General features: G+C 39.5%; 1 protein-coding gene and 1 non-coding gene across 2 annotated transcripts in view; one reads left to right on the plus strand and one right to left on the minus strand.

Moving 5' to 3' along the window:
• LIG4 (DNA ligase 4) overlaps positions 1-22,552 on the minus strand; it is an 861,775-nt gene that overhangs the window by 807,039 nt on the left and 32,184 nt on the right. The gene's annotated exons all lie outside the window — the stretch shown is intronic.
• Positions 16,090-16,196, plus strand: LOC126016926 (U6 spliceosomal RNA). Its single transcript, XR_007498610.1, has one exon. It is a non-coding gene; the product is annotated as a U6 spliceosomal RNA (small nuclear RNA).

Consider the following 22,552-nt stretch of genomic DNA (forward strand, 5'->3'; position numbering starts at 1 on the left):
TCTCTGTAAAGACACCAAACAGAAAAAAACAAAAACAAAAACAAACAAACAAACAAAAACAACCCTCCAGGTACAGCGTTTTTCAGGCTGAAAACTCTAGGGTCTTCTTGATGTGGGGCAGGAAGCTTCCCCCCCCCCCCCAAACCCTGTACATCTGGAAGCCCCAGCAGCCACACCCAGATCCACAGATTCTGGAGCACTAGGTCACATATGCAGTCACACAACACCTCCAAATTGCACTGTATTGACAGCCCGGTAGTAACACAAAATTAAATGGGAAAGTTACATCAAGGCTGTACCATTGAACCATCCTCCCACCTAAGCTCAATAAACAAAAACAACACAGAAGACCCAACTAGCAACAAATAGCTTAATAAATCTTCAATAATGATTTAGTGACCCCACCATGAAATATAATAATTTTCACAAATTTTCTTTTACTGAAGTATTTTTCAATAGTTCCATTAGCCATTTGGTAACAAGAAATATAAAATAAATTATGTTTTGCTTGCTAAGGGATGATAGGAACTGGAGACAATGGTGGAAAGAAGGTCCTACTGGTTGCAGGATTATTGTTAGAACATTGACTACCTGAAATAACTGTATGACAAACAACTTTGTAAAATATGCTGTTTAAATAAATTAAAATATAATCAAACTAGTATTAGGACATTGTAAGGTTTCCAATGCAGCAAGATCTAACACACCCAACCTTATACTGTTTTGATGCCTCTTGCCCTTAAAGTTGAAGTGAAAGGACAAATTTCTGCTTGTTGTAAAAACCTGCTTAGAACTGGCCTCCCACATATCAGCATGGAGAACTGATAGATTCATCGTTTAGTCCTAACTTAGGAAATACTGCAGAGATATTATCATCGTCTCTCAAGAAGTTCAGCAAGTTTTGAGTTCTTTTCACTGAGTCATTGTCTAACATTATCTAGAAATCACCCCTTCCTGTCTGGAGACTCACTGTCCTTGGCAATGAAAGCTTTGTACTGTTGCCTTATTTCTAAGCTAAAAGGAAATCAATCCTTACACAAAGTTCTAAGACAAGAAATGCCTTTTCAGAGACTTCCCCACTTTTCTTGCCCATGACAAAATATGCAATAAGATTTATAATGCTGTGAAAATAGGTCCACCTATAGACTATTCCAGAATCAAGCAGATATTTGATAGGTACAAATATATGTCCCTGAACCCTCGGAATGAAGATAGGACTCAAAAAATAGAAAGAACTAATTGAGTTCAAATTCCAAGCTCAAGGGTCAGAGTGGTGGCACAATGGTAGAGCGTTTGCCTTGAACATGGCTGACCTAGGAAAGACTGCGGTTCGATTCCTCTGTGTCCCATATGGACCCCCAAAGCCAGGGACAATTTCTGAGTGCAGAGCCAGGAGTAATCCCTGAGCATCACCAGGTGTGGCCCCAAAACAAACAAACAAATCAAGACTTAATGAAAATGGCTTGTATAGGCTCTGGGATTTGATGTTCCCTCCCTTACTTCACTTCATCATTATTATTTTTGGGACTGTGAGGGTCACAAACCAGCTCAAACATTCAGCCGCCATCATTACCAAGGGTTGCATTTCTTAGTGCTCCTTCCCCTTCTGGTTCTGGTCTCCCTGAGGAGGGCACCGACACTCTAACACATGTCATTGCTGGAGTTTGCAGACTTAGTTCTGGTACTTGTATAGCTTTAGTTGTGATGCTTCCTGGGGACCACTGAGGATTCAAATGTGTGTGCCTTGAGGATGAAACACCGCTTCTTATGTGCTCTTACATACCTGGATATATAGCAGGGATATTTCAGTATCTACTGTGGCATAGGGGTCCTAAGTCACAGAGTCACTGGACAAAGCTCAGCACATGTGGTTGGAGAGAGAACCAGACCCTCTCATTTACAAGGTGGTTGCTTTGTGCCATGGAACTACTCCCTGTTCCCACTGGTTTGCTTTCATTCTTTGAAAGTTTCTCATTGCTTCCCTCTTCCAATCTCCTAATTGTTACCTCCAGGTTCAATCTTGGACCACTTCCACCCTTCAAAGTTCTAACAGAAAATTTTATCCTATTTCAGTCTGCTGTTCAGTCCAATTCCTCATCTCTCACCCAGTCTCTAGCATCATATTATCACTTCCTTGGCGATGTGTGTTTAGATGTCCTTAAGCATCTACCCAAGATCTGCTCAATCCACTGAGAATCATCAGGAGAGGAAAGATACTAGGCCACTTCTGGACGTTAAGGGGCCCCTTAAAAAAAAGAAAGAAAATACCTAATCCTAATATATCTAAAGAAAAGTTTTCCATTTCCATGACCTATAAAAACCCCTTTTATGAAGTTAAATATTGAATGACTATTTGATTTGAGGAGAATTTTACTCATTTATTAGAGATGATCGTGGTCTTATGGTGGCTGTTGAAATCAAGTTTGCTGATGTGTTTAATAAATGATATCAAAGAAATATCAAGTCCAGGATTGTTTGAATTGTGCCCAAGAAGCCGTAGTGAGGGAGTGGTGCTGCAAGCAGCTTCTGTCTTGCAGCGCCAGTGGGATTTCCATGAATTCACATCAGGGAGAGTGGGTTGCCCGGCCGGCATACGGAAAAATATGAAATATGAAATAAGTGAAACCACACAGAGTATGTGGGAGCAACACATCTTCCGGCAGTAGTGCGACAATTTTATTTTCTAAATAGGGGTTTTTAACGCTTAAGGCAGTTTTTAACAAACAACCTCAAATGCAAAACAAGGGTTAGGAGGAGGTAAGAAATATCTAGAAACTTGATCTTCCTGAGCTGGGCTCCATTGTTTTTGAGGTCAAGCACAGAAAGAAGCCAAGTTCCCTAAAATGTGTTTTCCTATTTTTGAGCAGTCAATTTCACCTTTGTTTATCAGAAACTTCAGCTACAAGGACATATTTGAAAAAGAGAAAAACATTGTCTGAATTTTTAGGGTTATATATATCCATAAGAGGGGTTCTCTTAGCAATTTTTGGTGCTGGAATTTCTGAGCCAAATTATTTGATAGAGGCCACAATTTTGCCTGAGATAATGCCAAGCATCTCTTTGGAAATTCCTCAACCATCCACGCGGGGAAAAAGGCGTCCACAGCGAGCCTTTTGAGGAACCCCGTGGGGGATATTGCAGTTTTCCCCACCAGGAAAATCTAAGGATACCTCCGGTGGGCTAAATTCCCCTAAAGGTTTATAATGCTGTGACAGAGTGGCAATCAAATTAAGGGAGTAGAATCAGATTAAGGTGGATACAAAGCAAGGACCCTGGGGCGTAATTTGTGGGGATCCATAAAATGATCCATTCTCACTTTGGTTACGTTTAAGTGTGGTTGAAGTATAGAATTTTCAAAATTGACAACAGTTGTAATCCCAAGAGACAAAAAGTACCTTTTTGGGGCCAGAGAAATAGCACAGCAGGTAGGGTATTTGCCTTGCAAACCGGGTTCAATCCCTGGCATTTCATAGGGTCCCCAATCTGACAGGAGTAATTTATTTTCTTAAATAATATATTTATTGAAACATCATGATTCCAAACATGATTGTAGTTGGGTTTCAGTCATAAAAAGAACACACCCCTTCACCAGTGCAACCTTCCCATTACCAATATCCCCCATTTCCTCTCTCCCCCACCCACCAATTGTATTCAAGAAAGGCTTTTCATATCCCTCACTCACTGACATCGTCACCATAGTTGTCATTGTAGTTATTTCTTTAACTGCACTCACTCCTCTATGGGGTAAGCTTCATAACTTGAGCTTGTCCTTCCAGCCCTCATCTCTGGGAATTATTTCAATGTCTTTTATTTTTCTTAAAACCCATAGGTAAGTGAGACTATTCTGTCTCTCTCTCCCTCTGACTTATTTCACTCAGCATAATAGATTCCATGTACATCCACGTATAAAAATATTTTATGACTTCATCTCTCCTGATGGCTGCATAATATTCCATTGTGTATATGCACCACAGTTTCTTTAGCCACTCATCTGTTGAAGGGCATCTTGGTTGTTTCCAGAGTCTGGCTACTGTAAATAGCACTGCAATGAATATAGGTCTGAAGAAGGAATTTTTGTATTGCATTTTTGGTATAACTGGATCAAATGGAAGCTCACTTTCCAGTTTTTGAGTAATCTCCATATTATTTTTCATAAGGGCTGGACTAAATGGCATTCCCACCAGCAGTGAATGAGAGTTCCTTTCTCCCCACATCCATGCCAGCACTGATTGCTCTTGTTCTTTATGATGTCTGCCAGTCTCTGTGGTGTGAAATGGTACCTCATTGTTGTTTTGATCTGCATCTCCCTGATGGTTAGTGATGTGGAGCATTTTTATGTGCCTTTTGTCCATTTGTATTTCTTCTTTGAGAAATGATCTGTTTATTTCTTCTCCCCATTTATTAATGGGGTTAGATTTTTTCTTGTTAAGTTCTGTCAGTACCTTGTATATCTTTGATATTAGACCTTATCTGAATGGTGTTGGGTGAATAGTTTCTCCCATTCTGTGGGTGCCTTTTCAATCCTAGGCATTATTTCCTTTGAGGTGCAGAAGCTTCTCATCTAATAATCGTCCCATTTGTGTATCTCTGCTTTAACTTGTTTGAAGAGTGTCGTTTCTTCCTTGAAGATGCCTTTTGTTTCAATGTCATGGAGTGTTTTACCTATATGCTGTTCTATATACTTATGGTGTCAAGTCTGGTAGCAAGGTATCAATCCATTTGCATTTTACCTTTGTTCAGGATGTTAGATGAAGATCTGAGTTCGTTATTTTTGCAAGTGGCTGACCAGTTGTGCCAACACTACTTGCTGAAGAGGCTTTCCTTGCTCCATTTTGTTTTTATTGCCCCTTTCTCAAAGACTAATTGATTGTATATCTGGGGAGCATTCTCTGAATACTCTATTCTATGCCACTGATTTGAGGGTCTGACAGGAGTAATTTCTGAGTGCAGAGCCAAGAGTACCCCTGAGTACCACCACATGTGACCAAAACCCAGAGAGAAAAACTAACCTTTTCATCTCAAGAGTTGCCTCGCTTATATGATTTATTGATCGACTGCTCCATCAACAAACACAGCTGTACACATTGTCTTGCTGCTTCAAGCCCTCACATCCTACTCAAGTGAATTGGGGGTCTCTCTTTGCCCAATGAACCGTGCAAAAAAAAAATCATGAGAAGTAGCAGAGCGGTAGGACATTTGTCTTGCATGGTGCTGACCCGAGACAGACCTAGGTTCGATCCCCAGCATCCCATATGGTCCCCCAAGCCAGGATCAATTTCTGAGTGCATAGCCAGGAGTAACCACTGAGTGCCACCGGTGTGGCCCAAAAACAAACAAAAAATTGACATGCTGCCTCCCTATATGCTGAGAGTCAGTATCTTGTTATCAGTGTCTCCTTGCCCAGAGGATCAGAAGTCAATCAGCTCTGTTGGCAAAATCGGGAGAAAATGTTCTCAAGAGTTAGGAGGGCTGATGTGAAAGAGGAAGCCTCAGTTTCCCCTAGCCAGATGGTAAAAGCTTCTCTGTTGTATCTGTCTCTCTTGCAGGTTTTAAACATGCCTGCAACCCCCCTGGGCCGTTCTGACACTGGGGGGATTTATTTACAAGTTCCCAAGACAATAAATAAATTCTGCTCCAGGTCTTGGGCTTACAAGAGACTAAAAGGTGTCTGGAGTGATATCTGGGCAAATATAACTTCACAGATCTTAAACAAAATGTCTCCAGTCTATTGGGAATGGAAGATGTTCATCTGAGCAGCACAAATAGGTTGGATAATAAAAGACATCTGAGAAACAGAAAGGAATCCTCTGATACAGTTTGTTAAGAAACACCAAGACCCAGCTCTCCTATTAAAAAACAAACAAACCCACAAACCAAACCATACATAGGCCTCTAGTGAGTTTCCTTCCAGCTGATGAGTTTCTTTCTCTTCTGCTTTCCTTGCAATATTTTCCGTTTCTAACTGAGTCTAAACATCTTTGTTACCCAATATTTTTGTGCTGGAAAATCTGAAGAAGCTGGACCACCACAGTGGATGAGTACAGAGACCTGCCCTCACTCCTCCTGCCTCAATTGCATGAAAGAGCAGAGAAAGACCCAGAACCTAAGATGTGTCCTGGCTAGGCCCTTAACCTTTGTCCGTTTCTTACCCACAGCAGCAACCATAGCTCCCTCCATTATCACCTAGAGAGATGGGGATAAATCACCAGGTATTCAGAAACTCTTCCTCTCTTGGTGCGAACCTCCTCTTTGTAATCTCAGTAAAAGAGGGTCGCCTTTTATGCCCTCCTTGCCTCCTTGTCATGTGGCATCTACCCTTTCTCTCTCCTTGACACCCCCAAGTTTTATAAGCTTCTTCTGTGTCTAAATGAACCCATTTATAACATGTAACTTCTCCATATGCATGTTATCAAGTTGATTTTTCTCTTTTCTTTATTTTTTTAACCCAAATGACACTATTTTGATGAGTTGACCAGCCAGAAAAGAAAGCAGAGGGGTAGCAAAATTTCCCTGCTTCCAGGATAATTTTATAACCATCTTTGCCTACTCCTTTGTTCTCATCTCTGACCTTCACACAGGCTCTGTGGTATTACCCCAGACAGAGAACAACGTAAGAGGGGAACCCGGAATATATGAAGGTAAGAAATGAGACAGGGATGATGGAGAAGTTGATGCTTTGTGGAAAGGGTCTTAGAGACCACAGTAAGGATTTTAATTTTATTTTCTGTTTGTGTCTGTGTAGGACAAGATGTGATCGGGCAGTTTTGATTGGAGGATCCTTGACTTACCTTTAACAACCTCATGATGGATGGTGGGTGGAGAAGAGACAAGAGTGCGAAAGAGGGGCCAGAGAGATTTCACAGTGGTAGGGTGTTTGCTTTGCAAGCGGCTGACCTGGGAGGGACCCGGTTCCATTCCCGACATCCCTTATGGTCCCCCAGCCTGCTGGTGGCAATTTCTGAATACAGAGCTAGGAGTAACCGCTGAGTGCCACTGGGTGTGGCCCAAAAACTAATCATCAATCAATCAATAAAATTATTTTTAAAAGAGTGAGAAAGAGAAACAAATAAGATGGGGGTTAAGGCATGCAAGTGGAAATGATAGTTGCTCCAAAGTGGTCTCATGCAGGTGTGGTGGGGATTTGGGGTGCATTTCTGGAGTGACAGACATGATCTTAAATAAATGGCAGCATTTGTGGAATTGAGTCATCTCCAAGTTATCCTTCTGCCTGAAGCTGACCTGACTGCTTATAATCGGGGTGTTACCGGGTGGTGACCTGTTGAGTGTTGCTCAGTGAGTCCTCCTTGGTAGTGCTTAAGTTTAGTGACTCAACCACACTGTCTCGGTGGCCTGTCTCCCACGCAAAACATTCCGTCTCCCTCTGGGCCAAACTTCCTTGAAGATTTTGAGGCTACAACAGGATTTACACAACAGTATCCTGTCTCCAGGCCCTTTCTCTGTCTACAGGCTTGTTAGTTTTGGGTTGACAGATCAGATTTTGCAGAGGTGAGGCCCAACTAGCAGCTCAAAGTAAAGTGCCCTCAGCTGAGGAAATGACAAGTTTTTATCTACCAACTCAGTCTCTTTAGGCAAGTTTCACTCATCTATTGCCAGTCTTGCATTGACTTGCCCACAAAAACCTCTTCCAAATTCCAAATTAATAATTTAGTCAACCATATGGAAAGATTCCCATGCTATATTTCTTCCATTTCTTCCTCATTTGAAAGCCTTAATTGTCAGCCTATGCTCTGAGTAACTGCAATAAGAAAAATAGGTACCAAAAGTTTAAGTTAATCAGTAATATTTTATAAAATCTTGGCTTATATAAAATTTGAAAATGAGGTATCCAATTTTATGTGATAGCATCCATAATTTTATATGTGTAAAGTTATTTTAATTTACCATGAAATATTTAATTGAATAAATATTCGGATAGATTTTCATTAAGTAAAATAAATTCTGTAGTTGTAGTCAGTAAGTCACCTGAATTTCATATATACATATATATATATATATATATAAACACGTTGATGAAGCTGCAAAATCTACTTTGAAACAGATATTTAGACCATAGAGTTCTTAAGGGACTAAAAAAGACACACAGACAGAAGCCTTGACACCAGAGGAAAATAAACTTTATTTCTTCTGAGATTCATGCTCTGTGTGTGACTTCTCTGAGCAGAATTTTTTTGTCTTACTTTAGATGTGCAGAGAAATCCCTGGACCCAGTGGTCTACTTAGTTAAGACTTAATCATTAATCAATACACAATTGCCTACTGCAACACCTATGCTCCAACTCCCAATTTGTACATCATTTCAAAGCATTTGAAGGTAAATATCTTAATAGGATCTGATTCAGGCAGTGCTCTGTCAGGACCATGGCCATTATGCAGTATATACCAGTCTGGGGACCAAGTTCCTTGACCTATTATACAGAAAAGCATGAGTCAGAAAAAAAATGAGAATAGAAAAAATTAATTATGGAATATTAAAAGAAATAGCCCACACTGAAAGGGCCAGGATGCAGGTACTCCAGAGAGAGAAATCACACACACGCATGCGCACACATACACACACACACACACACACACACACACACACACTTCTCATCTCTATAGGTATAGAAATACAGCAAATGAGTTAGGGGTGGGATATTATGTTTTCTAGAAAAGAAGGAGGAGTCTGGGCTGGAGATTGCTGGGAGCCACATACCCAGATTCTTTCCATATTTGGTCACTTCAGTGGTTGTCATGGCAACTATAAACTCATAGGGCAGATGGCTGTGATTTTTATTAAGCAAATATATTATCATTGGCTGGAAGTTGCCATCAATCACCTAGTGTTCTGTGCTTTCTTCTCTCCGCTCCAACCACTGTAGCTCGAGTCTTGCCCCTCACTATTGTTGTCTCTGAGGGTCTGTAGCAGCTAATATCGCATATGTTAATGTCACCTATTAACCCTTGACCAAACATCATACAGCATATACACAGAACAGAAGTCATTTCAAAAAAGTGGTGACCTCTGTGGAAGAAAACTTTCTTTTGCCAGGAAGTGTTCAAATCCAGAGTTTGGTTTAGAAATTAACTGTAAATTAGCTTTGCTGTGAATTTAAGTACAGCCATAACAGGCTACAGTTTTAAAGTATGAAAACCAGGCCTAGGAAAAACAGCCAGTTCCTAGAACCGGACCCTATGAAGATATTCAAGGAACTGGCCTTTTGGCCAGCTGCCGGTGGCCCAACAGCAGTGGACAGATAGCCAGATGACATCACACCCTGGATCTGGAGGTGCCTGTTTACCCCTCACTGAGCTCACATAAACAGTAGTCTGATGCTACATTTGAACTACAACCAATCCTAGCCCAGCCTTGTATTAAGGAACAATAATTTAAAAAATAACAGTACTCAAAGGCAGGATCCTCTAAACTGAGCCCTTGGTACCCTTTACAATTGACGTGTAACCCATTCTCAGGGTCCTCCTTTCTTAGGAGATGCCGGAATAAACTCCCTTGCATTTACATTACTGCCTGTCTCCCTGGTGGTCTTTTGGGTGGTGGATCCTGAGTATGGACTTTAACAGAGGGTGACTAAGTTTGTATGCAATTTTATAACTCGGGTCACTCATAAATGTGCTTAGCTTCTTTCCACAGTTTCCATTTTTCCTAATGGTTTTGTAAAATTATCCTGCATAGCATATTCATCCCAAGGCGTTAAAGTGCTTGCTCACCCTTCCCTTAAGGCAGTCATATGCTTCCTTTCCCTCTTGCAATTCTCTGGGCCTTTTTCCAAGATAATGTAGCTGATGTACCGTTGCCATTTCACATTGTACTCACCTCCTCCTCCTCAATTCCCTTGGGCTGGGTTTTTGTCATCTGGGGCTTGTGGGATGGAAAGAAATCTCATCCATTGACGTCCCAACCCTCAGCCAACCGCAGTGTACTAAGTACTGAAACCACTAGGTTCATTACTCAGTAATTACAGAAACCATAAATATGCACATTTATCATCTACACTGAGATGAAAACACTGCCCTAACAGCAAGCTCAACCCTAGAACTTCTTAAAAGTTCTGTAGGGGCTGTAGAGATAGTGCAACAGGGAGAGTACTTACCTTGCACAGAGCAAATCAGGATTCAATGCCCGACATTCCATATGGTCCCCCATATACTGTCAGGAGTAATTCCTTAGTGCAGAGCTAGGAGAAACCCCTGAGAATAACTGGGTGCCCCACACACACCCCAAAAATGTAATATACTCTTATTGGGACCTGGGTTCTGAACAAGGAGGGAGGCCATTTTGTAAAGGCCATATGGCAGGTTTCCTCTCAGATTCTGAGCAGGGAGAGACACCATTTTGTAAGAACCATATGGTGTAAGCCACATGCTAGATCTTCACAAGCCTATTTCCATTGACACCACCCTAAGCTACCTGGCCAATAGCTAATATTTTAAAGATCATCAGAAAGCTGGAACATCCCTATATAATCTTCCTCATGACCTTGGGCTGGGTTCATTTCCTTTGGGAGATGGCCCTGGCTGGCCAGTTTGGAATCTTTTGGCAGATGAATTAAAATATTAAACTTTATTCCAGTTGTGTTATCTCGTCCTTTGACACTGAACTCTTAACACTTTACTTGTGTTCTATGTAAAATATTCATGAGTGACCTTTATATGAGCTGACTCTTAATTACAAATAATTGCAGACTTGAACAACTATCTGGGGTGCTGGAGACTGAATCCAGGTTAAGTTCATGAAAGACAAATGCCTTACCTGCTGTACTATCACTCCAGTCTCCGACTTTTAACATTTGTTGATATGGAAAAGCTCTAATGTTATTACTTTGAAAATAGAAAGTCTTAGAACACTGTGTCTTCACAATTTCAATTCAGCTTCTGCACATTATGAACTCCCTGATTAACCTTAGATAAGTCAAGAGCGTTGAGAACCCAGATTAGTCTAAAAGCATTCTCTGGACTCACAGGAACAGTGTCAGATTTTGAAGATCAAGTAAATAAATAGCCTCGAGACAAGCATTCATTACACATAAGAACCCATGCAGTCTTCCTGGATGAATTTTAGAAGGTTCTTAAATATTTGCTAAACAGCTTGAACATCATACCTGAATGATGCTTTAAATACATTAGATATTAAAATAATCACAGTATATAGTCACTCTAAATATTCCTTTAAAAGTACAATTTTAATGGTGCATGAATATCCTTTAGAAACTTCAGGTAATCAGAGCTTACCTCCCTTCTGGTAATAAGACTTGGAATGTGTCTTTGGATCAGAATTACAGTGAAGAAATGCCAAAGACAGAGCCTATGCCCAATGTGCAGTTCCATTCAGCATGTTTTTGTGGTCTAGCATAAGGATCTCATGCACTTTATTAATCAACCCAACAGTTGGTTGTGGTGAACCCAAGCCACGTATTTAGGGATCAAGGATAAGACTTGAAACTCTCATATACACAATGGAATATTATGCAGCCGTCAGAAGAGATGAAGTCATGGAATTATCCTATATGTACATGTATATGGACTGTATTATGTTGAGTGAAATAAGTCAGAGGGAGAGAGATAGACACAGAATAATCTCACTCATCTATGGGTTTAAGAAAAATTAAGGACATTATTGTAATAATGCCCAGAGACAATAGAAATGAGGGCCAGAAGGACCAGCTCACAAAATGAAGCTCACCACAAAGACTGGTGAGTGCAATTAGGGAAATAACTACACTAACAACTATCTTGACAATCTTGATGAGCAAGAGAAGTAGAATGCCTGTCTCAAATGCAGGCAGGGATTGGGAAGGGGGGCATTGGTGGTGGGAATGTTGCACTGGTGAAGGGGGGGTGTTCTGTTAATGACTGACCCCAACTATAATCATGCTTGTAATCATGGTGCTTAAATAAAGATTTTATTTTTAAAAAGACTTGAAACACTGAGACTTGTGCTTCTCCAATTAGTGAACTTCCAACTTCTTACAACCCTGCTTCAAAGATTTCAAAGATAAAAAATAGCTTTATTTTGTCATTGCCTTTAGAATAAAAGGGGGAGTGCTGACAATAAGATAGTAGGTAAAGCATTTACATTGTATGTAGCTGACCTGGGTTCAATTCCCAAGTACTGCCAGAGTGATTCCTGAGTGCACAGCCAGGAGTAACCTCTGAGCATCATGAGGAGTAGCCCCAAAGCAAACAAAAAAATGACACCAAAAAAATAATTAGAACTATCAAATAGCACAGTGGGCCTTGCACATTATGTGAATTAATCAATGCCAGAGATGGTGAATTGCATAAAGGCTAATGAAAATTGAGGTAGAAAAGAAAAACTAGATCGTATGGGAGCTCAATTTCCAGTTTTTTGAGGAATCTCCATATCGCTTTCCACAAAGGTTGAACTGGACAGTATTTCAACCAGCAGTGGATAAGAGTTCCTTTCTCTTCACATCCCCACCAACACTGCTGTTCTCATTCTTTGTGATGTGTGCCAATCTCTGAGGTGTGAGGTAGTACCTCATAGTTGTTTTGATTTACATCTCCCTGATGATTAATGATATGGAGATTCCTCAAAAAATTGGAAATTGAGCTCCCATATGATCCAGCTATACCACTCCTAGGAATATACCCTAGGAACACAAAAATACAATATAAAAATCTCTTCCTTACACCTATATCCATTGCAGTGCTATTTACCATAGCAAGACCCTGGAAACAACCAAGATGCCCTTCAACAAATGAATGGCTAAAGAAACTGTGGTACATATACACAATGGAGTATTATGCAGCCATTAGCAGAGATGAAGTCATGAAATTTTTCTATACATGGATGTACATGGAATCTATTATGATGAGTGAAGTAAGTCAGAGAGAGAGAGAGAGAGAGAGAGAGAGAGAGAGAGAGAGAGAAAGATGCAGAATGGTCTCACACATCTATGGGCTTTAAGAAAAATGAAAGACATTCTTGCAATAATTTTCAGAGACAAAAGAGAGGAGGGCTGGAAGTTACAGTCCACTTCATGAACCTCACCACAAAGAGTGATGAGTTTAGTTAGAGAAATAACTACATTGCGAACTATTCTAACAATGAGAATGTATGAGGGAAATAGAAAGCCTGTCTAGAGTACAGATGGGGGCGGGGTGGGGAAGAGAGATATTTGGGACATTGGTGGTGAGAATGTTGCACTGGTGATGGGGGGGGTGTCCAGTTGTATGACTGAAACCCAACTACAATCATGTTTGTAACCAAAGTGTTTAAATAAAATATTATTAAAATAAAAAAAGAAAGAAAGAAAAAAACTATTCAACTATTGAAATAAAACAATGGCAGTGGCAAACTGAGTGCTGAAATTTAGGGTAAATAGATACTATAAAAAGGCAGACCATGAAGAGTGGCCCCTGAGTAAACCCTTAACACCCCCAAACCCTCAAAAAAAAAGGCAGGAGGTATAGACGAGCATGATATCCAGTGCATAAGACATGCCTCTTTATCTCCAGAAAGAAAACAATCTGCTTCCATTTGCACACCTTTCCAATGCTTTCTTCATAACAGAACCTGGTAGAATTTTCTAGCAGTTCAAACTTCATATCTCTTCTTATTTTTCAAATCCCTGTAGAGACTGAGGATATGACTTAAAGGTAGAGCAAAAGTCCAGAACAAAATGTTAACCAAACTCCTGGGAGAGAAAGAAGGGCGCATAAAAATTAAATTCAATAAAATATCAAATAAAATAGCTTTATTTTATGTCATTGACTGTAAAATAAAAGTCAACTCCTGAGCTGTCCTTGTTCATGTTGGTCTCTGCCAAGATCCTCTTTCTCCACTCAGATCCTCCACCCCTACCCCCGAATAATCAGTGCTCATTAAAGGAATGTTTTACTAACTCCCTTGGGACATTTTTCAACTCCATTTCTCCAAAATTTTTTTCATTTTACTGATATTTTTGGTCTATTTTATTTTAAGCCTATAAGAACAATGATATTCTTTTTATCTTTGATAAACCATTTTTTTCTCTTTTCAAACACTTTTTGGTTCCTTTTAAAAATTGTATTCTATTTAGATCATGTGTTTGCAGTGCAGTTGACACTTATGGTCCTTTTTTACTTTTAATTTTAAAATTTTATTCATAGTGAAATTAAAAAGATATTTATTAGCATTAAGCATACAATGTTTACATACCAATCCCTTCAGCAGTGTCCACTGCTGTCCACCAATTCCTCCCCTCCATTATCCTCTTACTTAGAGTCTGTCTCTAGAAAGAGGAGCTTTGTATATATAATGTGGTTGGGGCACACTGTAAACTCACCTTATCACCACCAAAAATATCCAGGCCTCCTACCTATGCCCTGTTATCACCTCTAGATCATCTACTCCCTGCAACCTGTCTTTCTTACTTTGTACTCTGGTACTCAGAGTTTGTTGTGAATTGACAGTATCTATATTCTTGTTGTTTCCCTGGACACCAACTTTTGAGTGGCATCATCCCAAGCTGGTCCTTCTCCCCCTGGTTTATTTCACTCAGCAGGAAGCCCTCTAGTTCTTCCAAGTTGTAGCAAACTACACAATTTCATCTCTTTTAACAACTGCAAAGTATTTCATTGTGTATGAACATACCACAACTTCTTTATTCACTCATTTCTCATTGGCCACTAAGGTTGTTTCTTTACCTACCCTGACTGCTGTGATTAGCACAGAAATGAACATAGGTGTGCATCTATCTTTTCAGATTAGTGACTTTTTTAGGGACACATAAGAAGTAGAATCTGGGGCCAGAGTGGTGGTGCAAACAGTAAGGCATCTGCCTTGCCTCGCTAGCCTAGGATGGACTGTGGTTCAATCCCCCAGTGTTCCATATGGTCCCCCAAGCAAGGAGCGATTTCTGAGTGCATAGCCAAGAGTAGCCCCTCAGCGTCACGGAGTGTGGCCCAAATACCAAAAAAAAGGAAGAAGAAAGAAGAAGAAGAAGAAGAAGAGAAGAAGAAGAAGAAGAAGAGAAGAGAAGAAGAAGAAGAAGAAGAAGAAGAAGAGAAGAAGAAGAAGAAGAGAAGAAGAAGAAGAAGAAGTTGTTGAATCTCTGGGTCACAAAAAAAAAAACTCCATTCTTGATTTTCTAAGAAATCTCTATACCTGGGACAGGAGTGATAGCACAGTGGTAAGGCATTTGCCTTGCATGCAAATACTTTTATTTAAGTACCATGGTTACAAACATGTTTGTAGTTGAGTTTCAGTTATAAAAAAGAACACCCCTTCACCAGAGCAGCCTTCCCACCACCAATGCCCCTTATTCCCTGCTTGTCTTTGAGATAGGCATTCTATTTCTCTCACTCATTGCCGTTATCATGACAGTTGTTAATGTAGTTATTTCTCTAACTGCACTTACCATTCTATATGGTAAGCTTCATATATTGGGCTGGTCCTTCCAATCCTCATTTCTATTGTCTCTGAATATATTTACCATACTGCCTTTTATTTTTCTTAAATACCACAGATGAGTAAGACTACCTGTGTATATCTCTCTCCCTTTGACTTATTTTACTCAGTATAATAGTTCCCATGTCCATCCATAATAGGAAAATTTCATAATTTCATTTTTCCGAACAACTGCACAAAGCCACTAACAGAATGAGAGAAAGTATTCACCCAATACCCATTAGACAAGGGGCTAATATCTAAGATATACAAGGTTCTGACTGAACTTAACAAGAAAAAAATATCTAACCCCATCAAAAATGGGGAGGAGAAATGAAAAGACATTTCCTCAAAAAAGAAATACAGATGGCCAAAAGGCACATGAAAAACTGTTCCACATCACTAGATGCAAATCAAAACAACAATTAGGCACCATCTCACACCACAAAGACTGGCACACATCACAAAGAACAAGAACTATCAGTGCTGGCAGGAATTTGGGGAGAAAAGAACTCTCTTTTGCTGCTGGTAGGAATGCTGTCTAGTTCAGCCTTTATGGAAAACAATATGGAGATTCCTAAAAAAAAAAAAAAAAATTGAGCTCCCATATGATCCAGCTATACCAGTGGTAGGCAACCTTTTTTTTCAACTGAGCCAAGTCTCATCAAAACCACGATTGAGTGCTCGCTTAGGCAGCACATATACTAAAATTGGAATGATACAGAGAAGATTAGCATGGCCCCTGTGCAAGGATGACACGCAAATTCATGAAGCGTTCCATATTTTAAAAAAAAAATCACTATTGAAATTTATTTTGAGAGCCACATATTTTAGATTCAAGTATTTTTATTTAGTCTTTTTTTTATTGTGACTGAAGTGCATTACACAGAATTATTTATGGTACATAGTGACAATGAATGAAGGGCATTCCCACCACCAATGTTGTCCTCCCTCCACTCCTGTTCCCAGCATGTCTCCCATATCTTCTTCCTTTACCCCCCAGAATACTAGTGTAACTGGTCTCCACTTTACAGCTTGTTGTAGATTGGGTATCTATTCTGTCATTGATTTTGGGTTTGGTGTTCCAGTCTGGTCATTTTTTATTTGCACTACATGTTCATATGACTGGTTCTGGTATCATCATTTACCCCCTCAATTTATGAGACCGAATGATTCAAGTTATGCTATTCTCTTGGAGATAAAAAGGTTAAGGAAAAGAGAAGAAAAATTTGGTATCAACTACTAAAAAAAAATCACCTAATAATATCCACAAGAGTAAAAAAGAAAGAAAAAAGTGGAAGAAAGGGGAGAAGGAAAATAATATCAAAAACAAAACAAAACAATAAAAAGAAATGCTGAAGTGGCAGGGTTTGGTGTTCCCCCCATTTTTTTTTTTTTTGCATAGGCACAGTAAGTATTGGGGAAGGAAAGAAATTCCCGTGGCCTAAGAGATTCAGGGTTTCTCCACTCTTGAAGCATATTGTCATGGGAACAACCACTGGAGAGCCACATTTTTAAAACTGAAAATACATAGGATGGTACACTGTTTTTAGTTTCAGTAAGTTTTTATTGAGAATATTCTGCATGCAGGTATCCACATAGGTCGGGAGGATACAAATAACACAACTAAGAAAAGAAAAACTTTAGAATGATATTATTTATCGATAACGTTAAATTCCGTAAAATTTGCCTTCCAATGTAGAGAAAATTACATCCTGACAATAACTGACAAAGTCACAAACACTAATGTGAACATTGCCTTGGTTCTGATCAGAGCTGTGTGGAGCCGGCCACTGGGGCTGCACACAGGGCGCGACTGACAGAGGCGAGGAGCAGAGTCCTGACCCCTGGAGCAGCCGCTCGGCACACAGAAGAGCCGCATTCAAAAGTAGAAAGAGCCGCATGTAGCTCGCGAGCCGCAGCTTGCCAACCATTGAGCTATACTATTCCTAGGGATATACCCTAGGAACACAAAAACACAATACATGTCTATGCATGTCTATGTTCAGTGGAGCTCTATTTACAATAGCCATAATCAGGAAACACCCCTGAGGCCTGACAGCAGATGAGTAGCTAAAGAAACTGTGGTACATATACACAATGGCATACTATGTAGCTGTTAGGAAAATTTTTATTTTTACTATTTTGGTTATTTTTGTTGTACACCATCCTCACTAGTTTGTGATGACACCTTATTATTGTTTTTATTTGTCTTTCCATTTCAGTAGCTACACAGTGTCTGGTACCCAACTTACAAACTCTTGGTTAAGAAATATATTTTGCTCACCTTCAACTAACTTTCATAAAGTAAAATTCCTTTAATTCCTTTCTGGTACTCATATGGTGGCCACTTCTTTAAAATATTTTCTACAAATCATACTACTACTTGATAGGTAGACTTATGCTCCATTTATCTAAAGCCTGTAAATCTGATCCTCCCTAGGTTGGTTGATTTTTGCATATACATGATAAATGATTACGTTAGGTCTTCATGGAAATATTCTACCCCTTATAAATACCTCTTTATCCATGAGGGGAAGAAGCATTTCAGCTGAGCGTAGTAAAAGAGATAAACCATGAAGTTCCTTTTGGGTGATGGCAGACATTCTAGAAATAACATCTTTCATGACTTGAAATATTAGTTGGCATAGACCCTGAGCCTCCCCAGCTCATACCAGTCATGAGCAAACAACCAAAAAGGGCAACACCAACACATCTGCTTTGTACCCAAAGAGGGTACAAAAGACTCTCTTTCCTCCAGAAAACCAGCTAAACCATCTGGTTGATTCTTGATTTCAGGACTTAAAACTTTCCCATCTGTGAGTAACATAGTCTACTTAGACTAGACCCGGACAGCCTTCCCTGGACCAGTATTCTTCAGGCTATGACTGCTTCTACCTTTCATCTTAAATTTATTCAAAGTTTGCACCTTTATTATTGGTCAAGTTCAATTCCTCCTATTAAGGAGTAAGTACATTCCAAAATATTGATAGAACACAGTGCCAGTCATGAAGCTGACAGTTGGAAAAATCGTGTGAAAATGCTTTTGCTTTCATAAAATAAATTCACAGTAGAAATATACTATTTTATTTTCTTTCTTTTTGTTTTTGGTTTGGGGTCACACCCAGTGGTGCTCAGGAGTTACTCTGGCACTGCACTCAGAAGTCTCTCCTGACAGGTTTGAAGGATCATATACAAGATACCGGGAATCGAACCGGGTCCGTCCTGGGTTGGCTACATTCAAGGCAAATGCCCTACCACTGTACTATCTCTCTGTCCCCAGAAATATGCTATTTTCATGGGGGGGAGAGTTTCATTAATAAAGTAGTGGCACCACCCATGTGGCCATTGTTCCTTTCTACAGTTCCTTTTTCTAAAGACTTTAGAGTGCCCTGAGACTGAATGATTTTCCAAAGAACATGCCAGAGCTGAAGACCAACCAGACTTCAGAATTCAGTTCTAGAATTCATTCAACTCTCTCTTCCCTCCTCCAAGCAAGTTCTCTGCTCACATTGAAAGATAAAACTTGAGGCTGGAGTGATGGCTCAGCAGGGCCTTTGCTTTGCACACAGCTGACCCGGGACTGACCGAGGTTTGATTCCCCCAGTGTCCCATATGGTCCCCCAAGCCAGGAGCGATTTCTGAGGGAATAGCCAGAGTGTCACTGGTGTGGCCCAAAAATCCAAAAGAAAAGAAAAAGAATAAAGAAAGATGAAACTGTCCTACTACTAGCATGGCTAGGACTTAAAACTCTATACCAGTACTTAAAGATGGAAAACTGGACACCCCAGAAAAACAGACATGTAAGGCATGTAATCATTGTCCTCCTTATAAATGATGATCTCCCCTCTAAGTCTGAAATTAAGCAGAAAATAGCTGTATTGGAACACATTTTTCCCCAAGGCAAGCAACAGCATTGGGCAATCAGAAATGTTCATTCACACTCTAATGACCATCTGGCAGTTGGAAAAGAATCGAAGATACAAAGGATTCCTGCTAACCAGTGGTTTACTCAGAAATGCACAGTGATAACCTAATATGTCTACGATGGGTCTAGCAGTCATATAAGTGTGTGCTTTGTGCAGATGTATTCTACAGCTAGTTAGAGTAGTTGGCAAACTGTGTTGGATGACAGAAGAAAAAAGGCTGTAGAAATTGGAAGCAAGTTCAAGTTAGGAGTTGGGGAAAAGAAAGATAAAGCATTTTCTGAACTGAAAGATCTGTAATAGGCAATGAATAGGTCTTTGGGTTTTTTATAACAATTATTCAGGAGGACATCCAAATACTCAGTGGACCGGATTTCAATTAATAGGACATAGAGTCCTACTGAGTTCAGGAGTTCTGCTTCAGGAGGAAAGGAAGCAGAGAGAAAGAGAGCTTGTGGGAAGCATATTCTCCCAATGGGACAGCAGTGTAGACAGTAGCAGAGCGGGCCCTGCTGCCAACGTGAGTCAGTCTTTCCATACTGTCCACATCGCTTTCTGGGGCAAACGGTGCTCTACTAGTCTAGACCATTTCCCATTGTACCCAACTAATCCACACCTTCCCTCATTGTCCTCAACTAGTCTATGCAGACTACATCATGCTCCACTATGTTCAAATAATCAACATCATCTCCCACTGTGCTCCACTAGTCTCCACCATTCCAATGCAGTCAAGGATCCAAGCAGGGGAAGTAGACCCCTGCCCCACAGCAAAAATGGTCCAAGAATGTAGCTTCTTCCTGATTCTCCCTAGTGAGGGTGAAGAAAGGGAACCAGCAACTCTGCGTATTTGTGTGGAATAGTAGAAAGGACTAAAATATGAAGATTGATTGAGCTTTCTGTAAAACTCAGTCACATATACAATAATTAAATTCACTGTCTCTATTTCACTCAACTCTTAGCAGATGGAACATTTTAAGGTTTGTAAATATGTTTGTTCGTTTTGAGAAATTATAAACAATCTCTCTAGGTCTCAGTTTTCAATTTCATTTCAGATGGAGTTATTAAGATAACTGTCTCCTTGGAACACTATGATTCCAAGATATTTAGTCTATTTGTCATATAGGTAATATCATTTCATTTTCTTTTTAAAGATTCAATCTACTTTAAGTGTCAATGCATACTAGTCCAAACAATATATAAGATCTTATACATACATAGTGTATGCTTATGTATTCTTACTCTAATGTTCTGACTCATTTTCATTTCCAATAAGTTCTTTAAGAGCTTCTGCATAATTTAACTACTGCTTATTTAAAGATTTACCACTTTAATTATAGACTTTGTCCCTCTTTGAAAACCCTTTAGATGTGGAGAGAACCCTTGTAATGCATTCAGGCTCATGTAATTTATTTATCTATCATAATTTTAAAGTTTAATGAAAACATTCCTCAGTCCAAATTATTATTTGCTCTTTTAAATCCTCTGATCTTCTGAGATCTCCTATAAACTAGTCTCTGCACATATAATTTCTAGAAAGTTATGGCATAGAACAGCACCCCTGCCTGCTAACTCTAGCCCCCTCTGAAGACAGGTGATAATGAATATTTGATGCTCACACCTAGAATAGGGAGGAAGAAAAAAGTCCTATAGTATCTTAAAAAAACAAAACAGCATTTCTGAGCACATTTTAAAAACTATTGTTATACACATGGATTCATTATAATTCAGGACTCAGAATAAACAGGACTGGGATTAGGAATAAAGAATGTTTTGAACAAAACAACAATGTGGTATCATCTCACACCACAGAGACTGGCACACATCACAAAGGACAAGAACAATCAGTGCTGGCAGAGATGTGGAGAGAAAGGAACTCTCATTCACTGCTGGTGGGAAAGCCATCTAGTCCAGCCCTTATGGAAAACTATATTGAGATTCCTCAAAAAATGGGAAATTGAGCTCCCATATGATACAGCTATATCACTCCTAGGGATATACACTAGGAACACAAAAATGCAATACAAAAATCCCTTCCTCACACCTATATTCATTGCAGTGTTATTTACCATAGCCAGATTCTAGAAACAACCAAGATGCCCTTCAACAGATGAATGGCTAAAGAAACTGTGGTGCATATACACAATGGAATATTATGCAGCCATCAGGAGAAATGAAGTCATGAAATTTTTCTAGACATAGATATACATGGAATTTATTATGCTGAGTGAAATAAGTCTGAGGGAGAGGGACAGACATAGAATAGTTTCACTCATCTATGGGTTTTAAGAAAAACAAAAGACAATTTTGTAATAATGCCCAGAGATAACAGAGATGAGGGCTAGAAGGACCGCTCTCAATGTGAAGCTCACCACAAAGAGTGGTGAATGTAGTTAGAGAAATGACTACACTGACTATCATGACAATGTTAATGAGTGAGTGAAGTAGAATGCCTGTCACAAATACAGGCAGGAGGTGGGGAAGGAGGGTGATGGGGGGCCTTGGTGGTGTGAATGTTGCACTGGTGAAGGGGGGTGTTCTTTTTATGACTGAAACCCAACTATATTTATGTATGTAATCATGGTGCTTAAATAAAGAAAATTATTTAAAACAAAAGAATGTTTTGATTTCATTTTGAAAGAGGTCAAAATTGAGGTGACCGATTTTTTTTTTATGACTTCATCATAAGTCCCACCCCTGGATCTGTGCAGATACTGAAATCTCTAGACACAGAGATTGTATCACCCAGGACAGAACAAAAGTCTTCCAAACACCACAAAAGCACCACCGGGAGAGTAAATGATCCTGAAGAGAGTCCATAATTAATCCCATGACAATATACTCCAAGGACGGAGAAACCCCATATCTTTTAGGCCAAGTGAATTTCTTTTTGAATGACCCCAATATTTACTGTGCCAGGGCAGGAGGGAAAAAACAAAAAAGCAAACAGCACAAAACATTATTTTTATATATTATTTTTATCTTCATTTATTATTATTATTATTATTATTATTATTATTATTATTTACCTATCTATTTTTGGTCGATTTCTCTGCTTGGGTGTGGTTATTGAAGTTGTTGTCCCCAGTTATACCTATTTTTTCTCTTCTTTTCTTTTCTTTATTTGCTATGCCATGTTTCTTATCTCAAGACCATGGCGTTTTTTTGGGTTTTTGGGGGGGGGTACTTATCGTTATTGTTGTTGGAGTCCTCACTGGAT

The sequence above is a fragment of the Suncus etruscus genome, chromosome 8, assembly GCF_024139225.1.
Source record: "Suncus etruscus isolate mSunEtr1 chromosome 8, mSunEtr1.pri.cur, whole genome shotgun sequence".
Lineage (NCBI taxonomy): Eukaryota > Metazoa > Chordata > Mammalia > Eulipotyphla > Soricidae > Suncus > Suncus etruscus.